Genomic DNA, 20,240 nt, shown 5'->3' on the forward strand with positions numbered 1-20,240 from the left:
ACAGTAGTCGACCTTATGCTACTGAATTCGCCTATGAGGCAGATCGGAGGGGAGGGGGAGTACTACTATGGTCAGTTGGACTGGTTTTGTGCACAATATAGCGGCAGGCTGCCTCGAAGCAGCAGTTTAATTCAGTGTATATAAGAACTGTACTGACCGATTTTCACACTCCCTACTGAGGTGTATATATATATACACATATATTTAATTTACAATTTACCCAATATTTTCTGTTGATCCCCTTGGGGAAACCTCGATATAGGTGCGTTATATATAAACCCCACAGACCTACCCTGTATTATCAACTGTTCAGCAGGACCTCAGAACTGCATCCCGACCTTAATAAGTACAAAGGTTGCCTGGGACCAGGTTACCTCCACACTATATTAGGATTAAGTCTGCCTTTGTGACATTTGGTGTATATGTCTCTATCTCCTATCCATTAGAGATACCTATAGACTAATGGATATCGACTTCAGCCCTTATCAATTGAGCAGTTCCACACATTGTACCACTTTGCTGTGAATTTAGAGTGACACTTTTTAGTGAACACTCCTTTTCAGCTCACTATAGATTCTAGATAACGAATTGAACCTTTGACGGACACTATATAACTATACAGGGACACTATATACGTCTGGTCCTGATTATATGTATTTATCTCTAGAATCTCTAGTTAGGAACTCAAACTCTACGTTTAATAGCCAGGATATATACTTAAGCCCTTTATGTATAAAGGTCTAAAAATAAAGAAAAAATATCTGACTAAAATAAAGAATATACTATATACCGTACTTTATACTTAATACTTTATCTCAGATATCTCTCTTCAACACCCCTACCACCATTGGGGTCTATCCAAATTGCATCCACCCAGCTTTTAATTCACTTTCACTGTACACGAGTGTTGCACTATTGTTACACTGTTTATTTGTTTTGTCCGTAAGCGGCTAAATAAAGGGTATATCCCATAATTATTTTTACCTATATTCAAATTTAGAGATATCATTTGGTGAAATAGACGCCCAACTGCTTCATCTTTATTGGTGCTACTATTTCACTTCAGTCTTTTTCCTTTACAAATACCTGGGGTCCATGCCCCTTGATATCTCTGTAACCCTCCAGGAATCTAGGTTTGGACTTGATCCACTCCATAGTGTTCCTTTCTTTTCTTCTTTTGTATATTGACTTTTAGGTTTTAGTACCTGGGTTACAAATCAAATCAAAAAATTCTATTTTGACAATGACAGGTTTCCTGTCGAATAAACAGGACTTTAACATTTGGTGTAAGGACGCGGATAATGTGTTCTCTAACGAAAATTTAGAAAAAGGCCAGACATCGACTGATATCTATTATTCATTTAATTCAGTTACCAAGTTATATAAACAACAAATAAAAACTTGCTGGGAGATTTCTTCACTCGATAACTATATAAAAAAGGAAATGATCCCTAGGGGTCTAAGAGTACGTAATATTCCGACAACTTATAATGAGAATCCTGAGTTTACTAAACAGTGGGAACTAGCAGCCGGAACGTGCTCTATGAAGTTTATGGAGATAATCTGTACCTTCGAAAAAGAAAAACTAGGTAACGTGAACCAAAAACTAGACGAGGAAATTGATAAACTCAATCAGTTTAAAAGCGAATCAAATTTCGTAGTTCTAGAAAGTAAACTTAAGAATAATCTTGATAGATATCAAGAATCCATCAAAACTAGAAAACACCACAAATTTATGAGGGATCTTAAGGACTATCAGTTGGGTAACGTGTATAGATTTCCAAATCGACGTTTGAGAACCAACTCTGAAAATAACCTCACGTCAGATTACGACTCTTCGGACACAGACTCTAGTACACAACAGACGTCTATAGATTCACAACAAACCCCTTCAACCTCCAACCCCAATAACCCTCGAGGTATCCTTAAAAAAGGCGTTAATTTTTTAGAGTTGGGTCAACAAGAGGATATCCCCAACTATCAAACACGCTACCAATTCAGGAACCAGAGCAGGGGAGGAGGAGGGAGGGGAAGAGGGAGGACACGCAGGAGACGCTACTAACCAAAGATATGAAGACCCCACCAACCCCATTTCAAAAACAACATGTGGTTAATCTGTCCACATATGAGCTGAATGTACACCATATTAGAGTTCTGGAGAGAGGATTGTCTTTCGTACCAACGCCCGTTTTTGACAAGTTCACTTGGATCAAGGATCTACATTTATTTGTACGAAAACTGGCTTTACATAAATATCATACCATTAATGAAGAGAAAAGAGCAAGAGCCCACGGCCTGTCCTGCAAAGATTTAGCACTGGTGAATACACTCGTATCCCTCTTAGATGAAAATGATGTCCAGCTACATACTGACTATACTAAACTGAAACCTAAGAGCCGATTCACTCCAAATTTCTCTAGCTTCAGGAACCTGGATCTATTCCTAGAAGCAGTTAAAAGTGAAATCGAGGGTATAGATAGCGGTACGTTTGAATCTTTTCCTAATGACAATCTCTCCAGAACCGAACAAACAGCTTTGAAGTCACTGAAAGAGAATGACCAACTGGTTATTAAACCAGCCGACAAGGGGGGTAATGTGGTGGTCATGAACACATCTGATTATGAAACCATGGTACAAAGGGTACTGGGAAACGATGACACATATAGCCTATTGAAAACTGATCCCACAAATCTCTTTCTATCAAAATACAAAGAGATATTGGATGAGGGCCGCAGTGGGGGGTTGCTATCCGGGGACGAATACGAATTCATTCTGAATCGCTGTCCCAGGATAGCAACCTTCTACTGCCTGCCCAAAATCCATAAAGACACTCAACATCCACCGGGCCGCCCCATTGTCTCTGGGGTTGATAACCTAACACAAAATGGAAGCCTTTACATTGAGAAAATACTGAGACCTTTTGTGGAACAGCTCCCTTCGTACATTAGGGATACAAAACAGGCACTGTCACTATTCTCGAATCTGCAATTACCTAGCTCAGCAAGATTATGTAGCCTTGATGTTGAGGCATTGTATTCTTCAATCCCCCATGAACGGGGTATTGAGCACACAAAGTATTTCTTAGACCAAAGAGGCCCTATCCATACCCTCCATACAAGTTTTGTACTGAAACTATTAGGGTACATCCTATCCCACAATTATTTTTTGTTTCACGACAAATTCTTTCATCAAATAAGGGGGACAGCGATGGGCACGGCATGTGCACCCTCCTACGCCAATCTCCATCTTGGCTGGTGGGAGTCACAAATTATGAAATCGGATACCCTCCTAACATTCATACCGAAAATACACACATGGCTCAGATATATAGACGACATCTTTATTGTCTGGCTAGGTCTAGATGATGAATTCAATGAGTTTGTCTCCCTTCTGAACATTAACGAAGAGAATCTAAAATTTACAGCAGAATTTGGGGGACAATCACTGAACTTTCTAGACATAACCATCTCCATTAACACAAATGGCTCCCTGGAAACAACCCTTTATAAGAAGCCAACTGCATCCAATGCACTCCTGAGATGGGACAGTTATCACCCTAGGCCCCTGAAACAAGGTATACCAGTCGGACAATACCTAAGGGTACGCAGGAATTGTACAGATTTATCAGATTTTAAAATCAAAGCAGCCCTACTAAGGCAACAATTCCGGGAAAAAGGCTACCCGAATAAATGTCTGAAAAAGGCATATAGACGAGCCTTAGAAACTGATAGAGATGATCTAATCCTGGATCAACCGAAACAAATACCATCAAACAAGTCCATCCGTATGATTGGAACTTTCGACACAGGATGGCACACAGTGAGGCACTCCATTGAGAAATTCTGGCCCATCCTCTTGAAGGATGTCCACCTGAAAGACGTCCTTAGCCCTAAAGCAACCATCACAGCTCGTAGAGGTAAAAACCTACGCGATATGCTGGTACCAAGTCACTTCTCAAAAAAACAGAATAGAGTGACATGGTTAGGACGAAATCCCCCATGTGGCTCCTTCGGTTGCGGCAGATGTGTCGCGTGCAAGTATATTCTACGCGACTCAAAGAGAGTCAGAGACAGTGATGGAGAACAAATTTTTGAGATTACCCAATTTTTCAACTGCAACACAGCTGGTTTGGTGTACCTTCTAGTCTGTAGCTGCAGTATGCTATATGTGGGTAAAACCTTTAGACCATTTAAGGAACGGATCAAAGAGCACGTGAGGTCCCCAAAAAATCGTATGGAGACCCCAATCTCCAGACATCTGAAGAATTTCCATGAGAGTGCCTCGTGTGAGATTAGGTTCTGCGGGTTGGAATGGGTAAAACGTGATCAGAGACGAGGGGATTTTGATAAGCTTCTACGCCAAAAGGAGTGTAGGTGGATATATAAACTCAAGACCCTGAGCCCAAAAGGCCTAAATGAAGGGTTTTCGTTCTCCCCCTACATATAAGTAGTAGCCCAGGACCCACTCCCACCTCTGTGACCCATATTCCCCTGACCGTGTAACACACGCATGTAAAATACCGAACTCCTAACCAATACAAACAGATAAGTGTGTGACACTATCCTGTTTAGAACAAACTGTTACCTGTATATATTGTCTTTTTACAATTATAATTTTTTTGATCCACATATAATAATTTTGTATATTATATATACCCTATACTTGGCACAGGTCCAAAATACCAGATGATGACTATAGAACATGTAGGTAGCTTTATGTACAATTGAGTCCAATAATTGGGCGAATGAAAAAGTATGGTTATCAACCTACTATACTAGTTAACACATGTAAATAAATGTCAAAATATGTAAGGTCATCTTGGACTTTATACTCAATGAAACTCAGTCTGCATAATATTAAAGGTGAGCCATAGCTTCAAGACACACTATACACATCAGTAATCCACTCTAGCGAATGACTTCCCGTGGGGAAGCTCTCTGATGAATCCTATTAAGAACAGACCTCTTACTGTATTTTGAGATAATTACAGCTGAGATTCCCCTACTAAATAAGGAGATCTACTATGAGGTCAAATTTTCCATAACGATTGAAAGATAGTTCAACCATTTTGCCTGATTTTTGGCAAATAGAATGGAGATTGACTATTATAGGGACTGTGGTTGTAAACTTTAGGTCTGTGTGCGGCTATGAGATATTGCGCGCGCACACTACGAAGCTATTCACGTCACCATGGTGACCGCTAATGGAACCGATATGCTGGAGACATGTGATTCTCCAATGAAGGAGTCTATGAGTAATGAATATGCATATCAAGATGCGACCCCGTTCCCGGCTAGTCTACAGCCACACCGAGTGGTAGACATTATGAGGTTAATTTCCCATAACGATTGAAAAGTAGTTCAACTATTTTTCCTGATGTATGACAAATGGGATGGTGACCGACTATTATAGGGACTGTGGTCGCAAACTTTAGGACTGTGTGCGGCTATATGATATTGCGCGCGCACACTATGAAGCTAGTCACATCACCATGGTGACCGCTAATGGAACCGATATGCTGGAGACATGTGATTCTCCAAGGAAGGAGTCTATGAGTAATGAATATGCATATCGAAGTGTGACCCCGCCCCCGGCTAGTCCACAACCATACTGATTGGTAGACACCGTGAGGTGGGCGGGACTCACCTCGGTTTATATTCATCTTCTCTCAGCTGTGCCAGTAGCTCTTGACAAAGGCGTGTGAGCACGCCGAAACGCGCGTCGAGCGTTTTGCCGGATTTCTTTTTAATACTGGGGGATGCTTTTTGGCTAACTGTATGAGGGGGGAAGTCGTTTCTTGCTATGGATTGTTATGGATTGGGTGATTAGGTGATGGCGCTTTGATCAGAGTATGCTTAGCTATCTCTCTAACAGCAGCCGCAGTTACACCAAGTCCAGGCAGTTCTTAGAAATAGGAGGCTCTGCAGTTAACCATTAGGAACTATGAATAAGACTGTTTTTTGAGGCAGTTTTTACCTCTCTAGTCAGCTAGACAGTTGGTGGGACGTATCTGAACACAGGGCGTCTTTAGAACAGTAGTCGACCTTATGCTACTGAATTCGCCTATGAGGCAGATCGGAGGGGAGGGGGAGTACTACTATGGTCAGTTGGACTGGTTTTGTGCACAATATAGCGGCAGGCTGCCTCGAAGCAGCAGTTTAATTCAGTGTATATAAGAACTGTACTGACCGATTTTCACACTCCCTACTGAGGTGTATATATATATACACATATATTTAATTTACAATTTACCCAATATTTTCTGTTGATCCCCTTGGGGAAACCTCGATATAGGTGCGTTATATATAAACCCCACAGACCTACCCTGTATTATCAACTGTTCAGCAGGACCTCAGAACTGCATCCCGACCTTAATAAGTACAAAGGTTGCCTGGGACCAGGTTACCTCCACACTATATTAGGATTAAGTCTGCCTTTGTGACATTTGGTGTATATGTCTCTATCTCCTATCCATTAGAGATACCTATAGACTAATGGATATCGACTTCAGCCCTTATCAATTGAGCAGTTCCACACATTGTACCACTTTGCTGTGAATTTAGAGTGACACTTTTTAGTGAACACTCCTTTTCAGCTCACTATAGATTCTAGATAACGAATTGAACCTTTGACGGACACTATATAACTATACAGGGACACTATATACGTCTGGTCCTGATTATATGTATTTATCTCTAGAATCTCTAGTTAGGAACTCAAACTCTACGTTTAATAGCCAGGATATATACTTAAGCCCTTTATGTATAAAGGTCTAAAAATAAAGAAAAAATATCTGACTAAAATAAAGAATATACTATATACCGTACTTTATACTTAATACTTTATCTCAGATATCTCTCTTCAACACCCCTACCACCATTGGGGTCTATCCAAATTGCATCCACCCAGCTTTTAATTCACTTTCACTGTACACGAGTGTTGCACTATTGTTACACTGTTTATTTGTTTTGTCCGTAAGCGGCTAAATAAAGGGTATATCCCATAATTATTTTTACCTATATTCAAATTTAGAGATATCATTTGGTGAAATAGACGCCCAACTGCTTCATCTTTATTGGTGCTACTATTTCACTTCAGTCTTTTTCCTTTACAAATACCTGGGGTCCATGCCCCTTGATATCTCTGTAACCCTCCAGGAATCTAGGTTTGGACTTGATCCACTCCATAGTGTTCCTTTCTTTTCTTCTTTTGTACATAGTAGATTAAACAAGCTATTTACGACATTTCACAGGTTGGTTTGGTATAACCTACGTGTATAGTCATGAGGCATGCGTCTCTGAACAACTACGCTTGTTCTAAGTGGTGTGCGTTTCCTTATACGTAGATTTAAAACATAGAAAAATCAATCGTGTGTCAGATCGCTTATCATTAAATAATAGCATTCCTGTAAGTGTGTGACATGGCAGATCTAATACATTTCTAGTAGTATTCGTGGAAACAAGATTAAGTACATTGCAAGGAGCGTAGTTGCTAACCAGCCCTTCTAGGAGTCTGCACAGTTAAATTAAACAGAATAAACACAGTTTCTAACTTGCTTAAATGCGAGCAGGTCTGGGCATAGGCATTCTGAGCATGTCTACGGCTGACTATGATCCCCTGCGCTAGCACACAAGAAAAACTGAGCATAGGTAAAAACTGCCAGCAGTCAGATATGGAGTTCGGTTGAGAAGGTATAGAAAGATAAAACAGGTAATATTGGGCACTTAGCCTTGCAAGAAACCACAGTCCCGGTAGATTCAGCCGATGCCTTGTTGGGGCTGGTTGTGTTCGCTCTGCATCTTTTGTATCAGCTCGTGGTGTCTCCCCTGTGCGAGGGGGCGCTGAGTTCCTGGTGCCTGTGGAGGAGCGTTTGCTGGTGGGGTATATGGTAAGCGGTCAGCATGGGTGAGTTTGCAAAAGGTCAGCACAAAGTCCCGCTGTGAAGGTCTCACTGGTGGCACTTCTCTCCCAATTGTCCATGCTTTCTCTTCTTTGGGCTGTGTGGGGGACCTCTGTCTGTGTGTCCAGCTGGTGTGGTGCTGTGCCGTCTCCCGGTCATTGTTGTGGCCGTCACTGTGGATTCTCGCATGTGGAGCAACGCTCTGCTTGCTGAGAGTTGGTGGAGCCGCTGAAGTGTGAGCAGATCGTGCTCGTCGGTGTGTCACCTTCCGGGGCATGAGGGTGTGAGTGCTGGCCCTCCGTGCAGGCTTGTGGGTTCTGCTTTGTCGAGGGATTGCTGTGGAGGTACGGGGGGGATTCCCACCTATTTGGCGTCGTGTCGCCGGGCGGATCCATGCCGTTACTATTGTTATCGCCCTCTTGAAGGCCTGTCTCCGGGTGTGAAGTTTGGTCCACAGATTAGCACATAGCCGGTAATAGAACTCTCTTGTGCACTTGGGGGTTTTGCTGAGTGTGCGGTCCTTTATAGGCTGTGTCTGTGCCGCCATCTTGTTTGTGCCTGGGCTGCTTTGGCTCGCTTGAGATCTTGTCTCCTGTGCTGGTCGTGGCTTGGGGTTGCTGGTGTGGACCGGGATAACCCCCACCGGTCCAAAGGGGGGGGGGAGGCCCAATACTTCGGGTGCTGCAGTGTTAGGTGAGCGGGGAGAGCGGCCGTCTCTTTCCCGCTCTGCATGAGGTAGGCCTCAAGCCTCCGGTCCGGTTTTCCAGTAGGCATTTGAACAGGCGATGTGTCCCCCGGTACCCCTGCCTCCATATATCAAGGTGAGGGTCGGTGGGATTCGGAAATAGGCGATTTTCCCACTGTTTTCTGCCAAAAATTGGGTTCAGGCTCGGGAGCTCACAGAAAGCATGTCTGTTCAGCTTCCCGGTCAGGCCCCGCCCCCCCGAAGAGGTCAATTTTTTAGACCTCACTGTGTATATAGAAGCAGGTAATATTAAGAACAAATCCTTTTTTTTTTTTCATTTTTTATTTAATCTTTATTTTATTGCGGCATATGAGATGGGATACAGAAGAGAGAGAAGGGGAAATGTACGGTTTGTTCACAGGATGATACATCGTTAGCGCTAGATTAGGTAGATACATTTCCTTGTTTAGTAATGCCACGTTTTGGTTTTTAAGTTGATTAACGAAAACATATATAAAGCATTTTAAAGGCAAGCAAACACCGCCAATGTTAAGTTACTACCAGAATACTGGAGCTATGCTTGGAGCTCTGTATTCAATGCAGATACAGTGTATATATAATCATGCTATTCACCTAGCCAATAGTTAATACGTTGGAATCATCTGAGTGCTGCGGGTCTATAAACTTGTTAGAAAGCTATTCAGTGCGAAGTAACCTGCTGATACACTATGTAAGTAGTTAACATGCGATTGCAAGATATAGGTAACTAGCAAAATATGCGCAAACGTAGCTATGCAGAATAGACATATCTATGGCTTATGAGCATTAATAGTTAAACATACGTCTAAGGTTCTAGCTTAGGTTAGTTAGGTAAAGTCACGGTAAGAGTAAAAAAACGATTAACAGTAACTTAATAGTAATCACAAGAAGAGTATGTCTTGGAGTATGCTCATTCGTAGAGTGGTGTGTCTCAGGCTGAGCATACATAGGTAAGAACCGGGTAATACTAAACCAGACTGCAGAAGTCTGTGAAGCAGGCTATAAAGGCCGTCAGTCCGTTTTGGCAGCCCAACGTGAGAACAGGCTAGATGTGGTTAAATTCCGGGAGGGTGTCACAGATAGTCCTGGAGATGTTCTTTGCAGGTGTTGCTGCTCACTGTTGGAGGTGTCAGCGTGCCGATAGACCCGTTTTCAGCCGATACCTCTGCGTGGAGGGAAGGTAACACGCGTCTGCAGTGTCCCCAAGGACAGGTTGAAACTGAGTGCTGAATAATATGAGCCCTATGGCCCATGCGCAGTAATGGAGGGAGACAGATATAGTAAATGTGAGTAATTAGGAGACTAGTTTTGCTGGATACATTGAGTCACTCTTAATAAACCTGCTTATGATAAACTAAAATAACAAGGAAACGTAAACATAAAGATATATCTTGTTTTGAACATGCAGTCCTCTGTATTGTAACAGTCGGGTGTTTATGTAGCCTTCCTTGAGCAGGGGGGGCATCGAAGGTAACCCACAGAGGTTTTGAGTCCCGCTTTGCCCGTGCTTCAGCCTACTCCTTGTATGGTCATCTCCTAGGCTTGTATTGTGCTGGTCAGCTTGCGCAGTCTCCCAGATGTAAGGGAGTGTGGAGCCCTGGAGTCGCGTGTATGTATAATGGTCGGTGAGTATGAGGACCTCCACATTGTGGTCCGAGCTGAGTTCACCCGTCTTGGGTCGGGGTAGCTCCATGGTCGCCTATCCGGTGTGGACGTCACTCTGGGTCGTGCGCCTCGTTGTGTTGCTTGTTTGGTCGGGCCGCACCTGCCCCTCTGCGTTTTGCGTGTCGGGGGTCTCCTCCCGGCCATGTCGGAGAGGGCCCTTCGCCGGAGCTGGGTGCTCGCGGGTGCAATACGCTGTGCACCTCGCGGTGAGTTGTGTGGCCTCTCGGTAGTTGCTGGTGCGTGTCCCTGAGGCCGCATGCGAGCCCTCAGCTGTTTCCAAAAGGAGGCGAAGATAGCATTTAGCCTGTGTTCAGTGTCCAGCCATATACTTTGTGGGTATGCTGTTGAGACGGCATCCGCCATCTTGGGGGCTTGCATGCCAGTAGGTTTGGAACCCTGTGTCCCTATCGTTTGTACACCCCTTTGCAGGGGGAGCTTGTGGGGGTGGACCGTCAGGAGAGCATCCGTCCCTCCTGCGCCTGCCATGTTTGTAGGCCTCACCATCGTGTCGGGTGATTGGGGTTTGATCTGTCGCTCGATTAGTGCACCCCGATGTCACTGCTCACTGGGTGGCCTTTCCGACCCGTTTGTACGCCGTTAGGGCTATAAAAATTGGAGAAATTTGCAGTTTTTAGCGGGAGCTGCTGTAGTGTGCTTTCACTCTGCTCCGAGGTCAGGCCCCGCCCCCCCAGACCAAATCCTTTTTTAAATATATCGATGTAAATAGCTACATAGAAATTAGTAGTTGCCATTTTAGCCCATGGCTTTCCAACATTCCAAAGGGACAACTAACTAGAATAAAAAGGAATTGTACGGATCAGAATGTTTTTGCACATCAAAGCCAACGGATTTTGTCTGACTTTAAGGAGAGAGGCTATCACGATCATATTTTATGTAAAGCTGTAGAGGACACTCAGAATATAAATAGAGATAATTTGTTGAACTATAGGACTCAGAAAACAAATATGAAACAAGAGAATGATGTTCCTTTCATCTGTCAGTTTTCAGGGCCTCAGAACAATCAAGTCAGAAAAATAATTTCTGAACATTGGCATTGGCTATTAAGGGATCCAGTCCTATCGAAATTCTTACCCCCCCACTCCAAAAATAGTACATAGAGGGGTGAAAAATGTAAAAAGAATTCTAACAGACAATATTCCGAATAAAAATCAAACTAAATCCAACTTCATTAATCAACTAAAGGGATTCTTTAGGTGTGGCTATTGTAATGCCTGTCGGAACACGGGTCGTGCAAAGCAGTGCATTAAGGATTTTACAGTCAATGGGAAGATATACAAGATAAAAGAGCTCATAACTTGTCAAACACAAAATGTGATTTATATGCTATTTTGCCCATGTGGCTTAAGATATATAGGCCGTACAACTAGACAGCTACGAACGAGAATATGTGAACACACATATAATATTAAGAGAAAATATCAATTGCATCAAGTTTCCCTACATTTTGAGGAGTTCCATAATTCTGATCCCTCCCTTTTAAACTTCCTGGGGATCCAACAGGTTAATAAGGACTGGAGGGGGGGCAATTTGATTCAAAATTTAGGCCGTATAGAAATGAGGTGGATATTTGAACGGAATACTCTCATTCCTAATGAAATGAATAATGATTTTGAGATCTGTCATTTTTTATAATTTTTTTTTATTTTTATTAATTTTTATTTTATTTTATTTTTTATTTTTATTTTTTTGGGAGTTATATCCCTTGAATATCATGAGTATGGTTCAGATATCCACTCAGGTCTTGTTTCTGTTTCTAAACAATTGCACTTTGATCTATATAAAAAATGATACTATCACTATGTCACTTTAAATGTTACTTATCACAGTTAAGAGGGTGATGCATTATAAGACATGTGTATATGGTTAAGAATAAGAAGGATCTATATTAACACATGTTCTCTCTCTTTTTTCTGTATATTTTATTAATTAGGCATTCAAAAGGAAATGCATGTTGATTCAGCTGAAATTTGCACGTATTTTATTGGTTACATTTATTTTTCTTACAATATAATTGATTCTGTATTTTGTATTTTTTATGTTTATATTTGTGAATAAGTATGTATACTGCTGGTGCAAATGTGGGATGCCCTTTCTGAATGAAGGCATAGCAGACATTGATCGTTTAAACAACGAGCTTGCCCATCCGGACACTCTCTGGACGTCCCACATATGCAAATGAAATAGAATGCACCAATTATATGCTGGACTTGCCATATAAAAACCTTTGAGAGTGAGGAGGAATTTAGCACATTAAGTCCTGACGAAGCTGTCTGTGAACGGAGAAACGCGTAGACACGGAAGCGCGTTGCGAAAGGGGGCGGAGCCTACGAGCAAGCCGGGTTTTTTGAAAAGAGCAGCAGCTGACTACTCGCATGCTACCCGGACGGCATCAAAAGGAACTCCACTGACCCCTTAACTCAGGAGACATCTCCCAGTGTGGGAAAGCCTGTTTGTGGGTAACGGGAACATATACCGTTTACCCACCATTCCATCTAGTAAGCAGTAATCTGTTTTATATCTTATGTATCCAGCAGTGATCTGCTTTGTGTTTGCATATTAAGCAATGACCTGCTTCATGTTTGTTAACTAAGCAGTGACTTGCTTTACACTTGTGTTTTTATATTCATTTTTATTTGTTTTATATTTGATATTGTTATATACTGGTGATAAACTGGTAATACATTGTTTCATATCCAGCTTATTTAGTAATTATATATACATTTTAATAAGTGCCAGTTAATCTATACAGATCTGTTCTATGATCTTTTCATATTTTTCTCTTACATGCTGAGGATAAATTGGAACACCATCCAGTGAGAAGTATAAAGTATTTTCTTTTCCTTTTGGAAACTCTGTTGCATGTGGGAGAGGGGCTTGTTGTAGTTTGATATCGCTCCACTTCTCAATACTATACTCTAAAGATTTTTATTATTGACACACCATTATTTTATATATTTTTATTGATTTGAAATTTTATTTAAATTGAATAAAGGATCTTTTAAACAGAACCCAGATTACTTTCCATCACTTGCAGCAAAATGAATCGGGTATCAGTCCTGTCTGTTCCCCATTACCTGCATCAACCGAAAAGGAATCAGAGAGAAGAAGGATGGGGACATCCTGATAATGGTCCCACTCCACTCCACTTGCGAGCCACATGATTCTGGCTCTGCTCTTGTGATTGATTTTATATACATTACTACATTTTTCATGAACAGACAATATTGCGCTATGTTTGTTTTTTCTGTCTTCTTATTATAGACATAAGCATTTATCGATCTCTACAGCTCCACCTTTTGTATGTATAATTTCTATCTACCCTTTGCACCTTTCTGGCACTTTTCATTGAGTGTAGGACAGAGAAGGAATCATCTCCCATGGATGTTGACAGTTTCCAGATACCAGTACTTAATGCGATGTCCCTCCACAAGCTTTCTAACACATTGCAAAGTTGTTTTAGGAGTATTCATACACTGCGTGACCATATGTCTAGACAAAACTGGCCGTTTGTCAGGATCGGGACAGGGATCCAACACGCAGAGTACAAAGAGTGGAAAGGTACGTATACCGGGCCTTAGAATGGCCGGACTAACGTACCGAGAGTAAAGAATAGTCAGAGACAAACCGAGGTCGAGGGAACGAGAAGACAGATAAGCGAGAGACAAGCCGGGTCAAGGGATAACAGAGAAACAGGGTAGTACAACGAGCCGAGTCAAAACCAAAAGAGCAAACTAGAATACCAGAGCACTGAGTGACTAGACAAGCTAGAACCACGACAGGGCAATGAGCTGAAGTAAGGAGTAAGCTTAAATACCCTGGCTCTGGATGGAAATCACGCCTCTGACAAGTACCGATTGGATATCGGACACTTGAGTGACAGATTGCTCGTGCTAGCGTCATGACGTCACGTATTGAGCGTCCTGCTAGAAAAGGACGTGGATTCCTCGCGGCCGGTGTTTAAGTGACTGGATGAACCGCGAGGAACGGAGGAAACAGCTCGCCTGGACGGATACACCACCAAGTCTCTACCTCCCTTAGAGGTAGAGGCCTCAGGTACCCTGACAGTACCCCCCCTCTCAGATACGCCCACCGGGCGGAATGAACCGGGGCGAGATGGGAAGCGGAGGTGAAATGCTCTGCGAAGGCGAGAAGCATGGACGTCCTCCTGAGGTACCCAACTCCTCTCCTCAGGACCATATCCCCTCCAGTTGACCAGATATTGCAATTTTCCCCTTGAAATTCTGGAGTCAATGATGGAGCTGACCTCGTACTCCTCCCGACCCTCCACCTGAACAGGACGAGGCGAGGGGACCTTAGAGGAGAATTTGTTGCAAATGAGGGGTTTCAACAAGGAGACATGAAAAGAGTTAGGAATGCGTAAGGCAGGTGGCAGAGCAAGGCGATACGCAACCGGATTGATACGAGTGAGAACCCTGTAAGGACCTATGTAGCGAGGAGCAAATTTCATGGACGGAACTTTTAGGCGAATATTCTTAGTACTCAACCATACCCTATCCCCAGGAACAAAAACAGGAGCCGCTCTTCTATGTTTGTCAGCGTGTTTCTTGAACAGCGAGGAACTATGTAATAGAATTTGTCGAGTCTGATCCCATAATTTCTTCAGGTTGGCGACATGATCATCAACCGACGGTATCCCCTGAGAAGAGGAAACCGAAGGAAAAATCGAAGGATGAAAGCCATAGTTCATGAAGAAAGGGCTAGAGCGAGTTGAATCGCAAACAAGGTTATTGTGTGCGAACTCCGCCCAAGGAATCAGACCGACCCAATCGTCCTGGTGTTCGGAAACAAAGCAACGCAGATACTGTTCGATCTTTTGATTAGTACGTTCAGCAGCTCCGTTAGACTGAGGGTGATAGGCAGAGGAAAAGTTCAATTTGATGCCCATTTGAGAACAAAAGGATCTCCAGAAACGTGAGACAAATTGAGAACCTCTATCAGAAACAATCTCTGAAGGAATCCCATGTAGGCGAAAAACTTCTCTCGCAAAAATCTCCGCCAATTCAGGAGAAGTCGGAAGTTTAGGTAATGGCACGAAATGGGCCATCTTAGTAAATCTATCCACCACCGTGAGAATAACAGTCTGTCTTTTGGAAGCAGGCAAATCAACGATAAAGTCTATGGACAAACAGGACCAAGGTTTCTCAGGAATGTCCAAGGGGTGTAATAGGCCACATGGGGATGCATGAGGTAGTTTAGTCTTGGCACAAGTCTCACAAGCTGCGACGAACTCCTCAATATCCTTTCGAAGTGAAGGCCACCAGAAATCCTTGGATATCAGAGAGTATGTCTTGCGAATACCAGGATGACCAGCTATTTTACTTTCATGAAAACATTGTAAGAGCTCCAGTTGAAGTTCAGGAGGAACAAAGTTTCTTCCCTCAGGAGTGTTTCCGGGAGCTAGATGTTGTGACTTCAAGATCTGGTCAAGTAGCGGAGAATGAATTTTGAGACTGGTATTAGCAATAATATTGCATTTGGGTACAATGGAAGACAAAAGTGGTTCAACTGAAGCAGAGGGTTCATATTGGCGAGATAGCGCATCGGCTTTAGAATTCTTTGACCCAGGTCTGTAAGTCAGAACGTAATTGAAATGGGTAAGAAACAACGACCAACGAGCCTGCCTGGAGGACAGACGCTTGGCCTCTCCGATATAGGACAAGTTCTTGTGGTCTGTCAGGATGGTAACAGGATGTAATGTACCTTCCAATAAATGTCTCCATTCTTTCAAAGCCTTGATAACCGCTAGTAATTCTCTGTCACCAATGTCATACCTGCTTTCAGTACCGGTCAATTTTTTAGAGAAAAATCCACATGGATGTAATGGTTTATCAACACCCAACCTTTGAGATAGAACAGCACCTAAACCAGTCTCTGATGCGTCTACCTCGAGCAAAAAAGGCAGAGAAGTGTCAGGGTGAACTAAAATTGGAGCGGAAGCGAAAAGCTCCTTGAGAGTCTTGAACGCAAGGAGAGCTTCAGTAGTCCAATTCTTAGTGTCAGCCCCCTGTTTGGTCATGTTAGTGATAGGTGCAATAATGGAAGAATAGCCCTTAATAAAGCGCCTATAATAATTGGAAAAACCAATAAATCTCTGTATGGCTTTAAGACCTGTGGGTAAAGGCCACTCTAGAATGGATTGGAGCTTATCCGGATCCATCTTAAATCCCTCCCCAGAGATCACATAGCCGAGAAAGGTTACCTGGGTTTGATCAAAGCTACATTTCTCCAACTTGCAGTACAAGCCATGCTGGAGAAGCTTGTGCAAAACCCTCCTGACTTGCTTGTGATGAATCTCAATGTCACTAGAATGAATGAGTATATCATCTAGGTATACAATGACGCACTCTTGCTGAAATTCCCTAAGAACCTCATTAATCAGATCTTGGAATACCGCTGGCGCATTGCATAACCCAAAAGGCATGACAGTATATTCATAGTGGCCATATCGAGTATTGAATGCCGTCATCCACTCATGTCCCTGCTGGATTCTCACCAAGTTATATGCCCCTCTGAGGTCTAACTTGGTGAAAATTGTAGAGCCCTTCAAACGATCGAAGAGTTCGGTGATCAAGGGAATCGGGTAGGCATTTTTAATGGTTATCTTATTCAAGCCTCGATAATCAATACAAGGTCTCAAAGAACCATCTTTCTTTTTAACAAAAAAAAATCCAGCCCCGGCAGGGGAGGAGGACCTCCTGATGAATCCCTTGTCTAAGTTCTCGTGAATATATTCCTCTAGGACTGAGTTCTCCTTTATAGATAATGGGTATACATGACCTCTGGGAGGCATGGTACCAGGGAGTAGGTTAATTTTGCAATCAAAGGACCTGTGTGGGGGTAAGGTATCGGCTTTCTTTTTGTCAAATACTGCCTTTAAATCTAGATACTGAGGCGGAATTTGTGTCTCTGTAGGATTGTCAGAGGTATTCGATGTATTAGTTAATCCAAGAGGTAAGACCTTCCGCAAGCATTTTTCTTGACAATTCTCTCCCCACGAAACTATCTCCCCTGATTCCCAATTAATAATAGGGTTGTGTCTCCTCAGCCAGGAGTACCCCAGGACTATGGGAATAGACGGAGAAGAAATGAGCATTAAGGATATATCCTCTTTATGCAGGATGCCAACAGTCAAGTTAATCGGTATGGTCTCATGGAAAATAACAGGCTCAAGTAACGGTCTACCATCGATGGCCTCGACAGCCAGAGGTGTCTCTTTTAACTGGGATGGAATAGCATGCTTGGCAGCAAAACCCTGATCTATAAAGCTCTCAGCAGCTCCAGAATCGATTAGTGCCATAGTCTTAACTACTCCCTTCTCCCACTTTAAAGAAACGGGTAACACAAGCCTGAGCTCCTTGTAGTTGTGAATAGAGGACAAAGTAGAAACACCCAAGGCCTGTCCTCTAGAGGAACTTAGGTGCGAGCGTTTCCCGAACGATTGGGACAATTTAGGCGTAAATGACCCCTGACTCCACAATACATACATAAACCCTCCCTTCTCCTGTACTGTCTCTCCCTTTCAGTGAGATGAGTACTGCCTATCTGCATAGGTTCAGGAATACATAAGTCTTCGAACTCAGAGATTTGAAAGGTAGGCGCTAGTTTAAAGGAGGGTCTACGGGTCCTATCTCGAGTGTTCTGCCTCTCTCTTAAGCGTTCATCAATACGAGATATAAAAGAAATTAAATCCTCCAAATTTTCAGGGAGTTCTCTAGTAGCGACCTCGTCAAGAATTACATCTGATAACCCATTCAAAAACACATCTATATAAGCCTGTTCGTTCCACTTAACTTCTGCCGCCAAGGATCTGAACTCTAGTGCATAATCCACAAGTGTTCGATTTTCCTGTTTAAGGCGCAACATTAATCTAGCTGCATTGACCTTTCTGCCAGGAGGGTCAAAAGTTCTTCTAAACGCAGCTACAAAGGCATTATAATTATAGACTAGTGGGTTATCATTCTCCCATAAAGGATTGGCCCATCTCAAAGCTTTTTCAATGAGCAGAGTAATAATAAATCCAACCTTTGCTCTATCTGTAGGATAAGAGCGGGGTTGTAATTCGAAATGGATGCTAATCTGGTTTAGAAAGCCACGACACTTCTCCGGTGACCCGCCATAACGTACTGGTGGGGTAATACGGGAAGAAGCACCTACAGTGGCTACCTCTAGACCTGAGACTGCAGGGGAGATAGAAGGATTACGTGTCTCCTCAGGTGGATTACTAGCACGAGACAAAAGTGCCTGTAGTGCCAAAGCCATCTGATCCATCCTATGTTCCATGGCGTCAAACCTGGGATCCGAAGAACCAAGCTGACTGTTTGTACCTGCAGGATCCATTGGCCCTGTCGTAATGTCAGGATCGGGACAGGGATCCAACACGCAGAGTACAAAGAGTGGAAAGGTACGTATACCGGGCCTTAGAATGGCCGGACTAACGTACCGAGAGTAAAGAATAGTCAGAGACAAGCCGAGGTCGAGGGAACGAGAAGACAGATAAGCGAGAGACAAGCCGGGTCAAGGGATAACAGAGAAACAGGGTAGTACAACGAGCCGAGTCAAAACCAAAAGAGCAAACTAGAATACCAGAGCACTGAGTGACTAGACAAGCTAGAACCACGACAGGGCAATGAGCTGAAGTAAGGAGTAAGCTTAAATACCCTGGCTCTGGATGGAAATCACGCCTCTGACAAGTACCGATTGGATATCGGACACTTGAGTGACAGATTGCTCGTGCTAGCGTCATGACGTCACGTATTGAGCGTCCTGCTAGAAAAGGACGTGGATTCCTCGCGGCCGGTGTTTAAGTGACTGGATGAACCGCGAGGAACGGAGGAAACAGCTCGCCTGGACGGATACACCACCAAGTCTCTACCTCCCTTAGAGGTAGAGGCCTCAGGTACCCTGACACCGTTTAAGCCAGATGACACATTTGCTTGTGCAATGTTAATGTTGTTTGGAGATCCTTAAGTCAGTGTTCCATTCTATGGCCTTTTAGTTGAAGACTGCAATTCTCTCCCTCTCTGATTTACCCTTTTTGTTACAAGTGTTTATGATGTGTAGGACTAACTTGATATCATGCAGAAAACTGTTTTGTTTAAATCTGATTGCTGCTATAAACTAAAATTCTATGTAGCTTAATAAAAGCAGAAGTAATAATCAAATATCATGGCATTCATTGGCTGAAGGTGTTAAACATGGTAAACATGTAGAGGGCACCGTGCCAGGGAAATGCTGGCACTATAACTACTATAGTAGTTTGTAGTGGTTATGGAGCTTAGTATGTTTCTGTAAATGCAGATTGCAGATCACTGTAACATTTACTTCTAATAATTATAAAACTATAAAATGGATCATGAAACCTTTATTTTTCCATATAGATCTTATTATTTTAACATGCGGAGACAGTAAAGTGTTTTAGAAACTCCAAAGACAAAGACAATGTGCCATTGCTAATGCAATTAAAACTAGGGACGGTGCAAACCCATTTTACTAGCTAAACATTCCTTTAAAAAAAAATCTTAGCTGACAACATTTTAAATATCCTGTTTATATGAAAAAAGGCTTCAAGCTATAAGTATAGCCTTAGAAACCCTGACAGCCTGATACAAAGAAATACCTATTTCCGAGACTGAGTTTGACAATAATTGCTAGCTCAGTGCCAGGATTTGTAATCCACACACCGCTTGAATCAATTGGAAATTTCAATCAACAATTAGTTTGGCAGCCATTTGCTTCAAAACAGTGTGATGATTACTGCTAATTATTGTCATGTTGATCTGAGCTAAATACATTTGACATTATTTGCATCTTACTTCAAAGGGATTCATTTTTATTACCTGCTAATTTGGCTCAACCAAGTGGCACTTGCTATTGTGACACAGGACACATATTTGCAGGCTCTGTATCTCT

This window comes from Pelobates fuscus, chromosome 5 (assembly GCF_036172605.1).
Source record: "Pelobates fuscus isolate aPelFus1 chromosome 5, aPelFus1.pri, whole genome shotgun sequence".
NCBI classification, from domain to species: domain Eukaryota; kingdom Metazoa; phylum Chordata; class Amphibia; order Anura; family Pelobatidae; genus Pelobates; species Pelobates fuscus.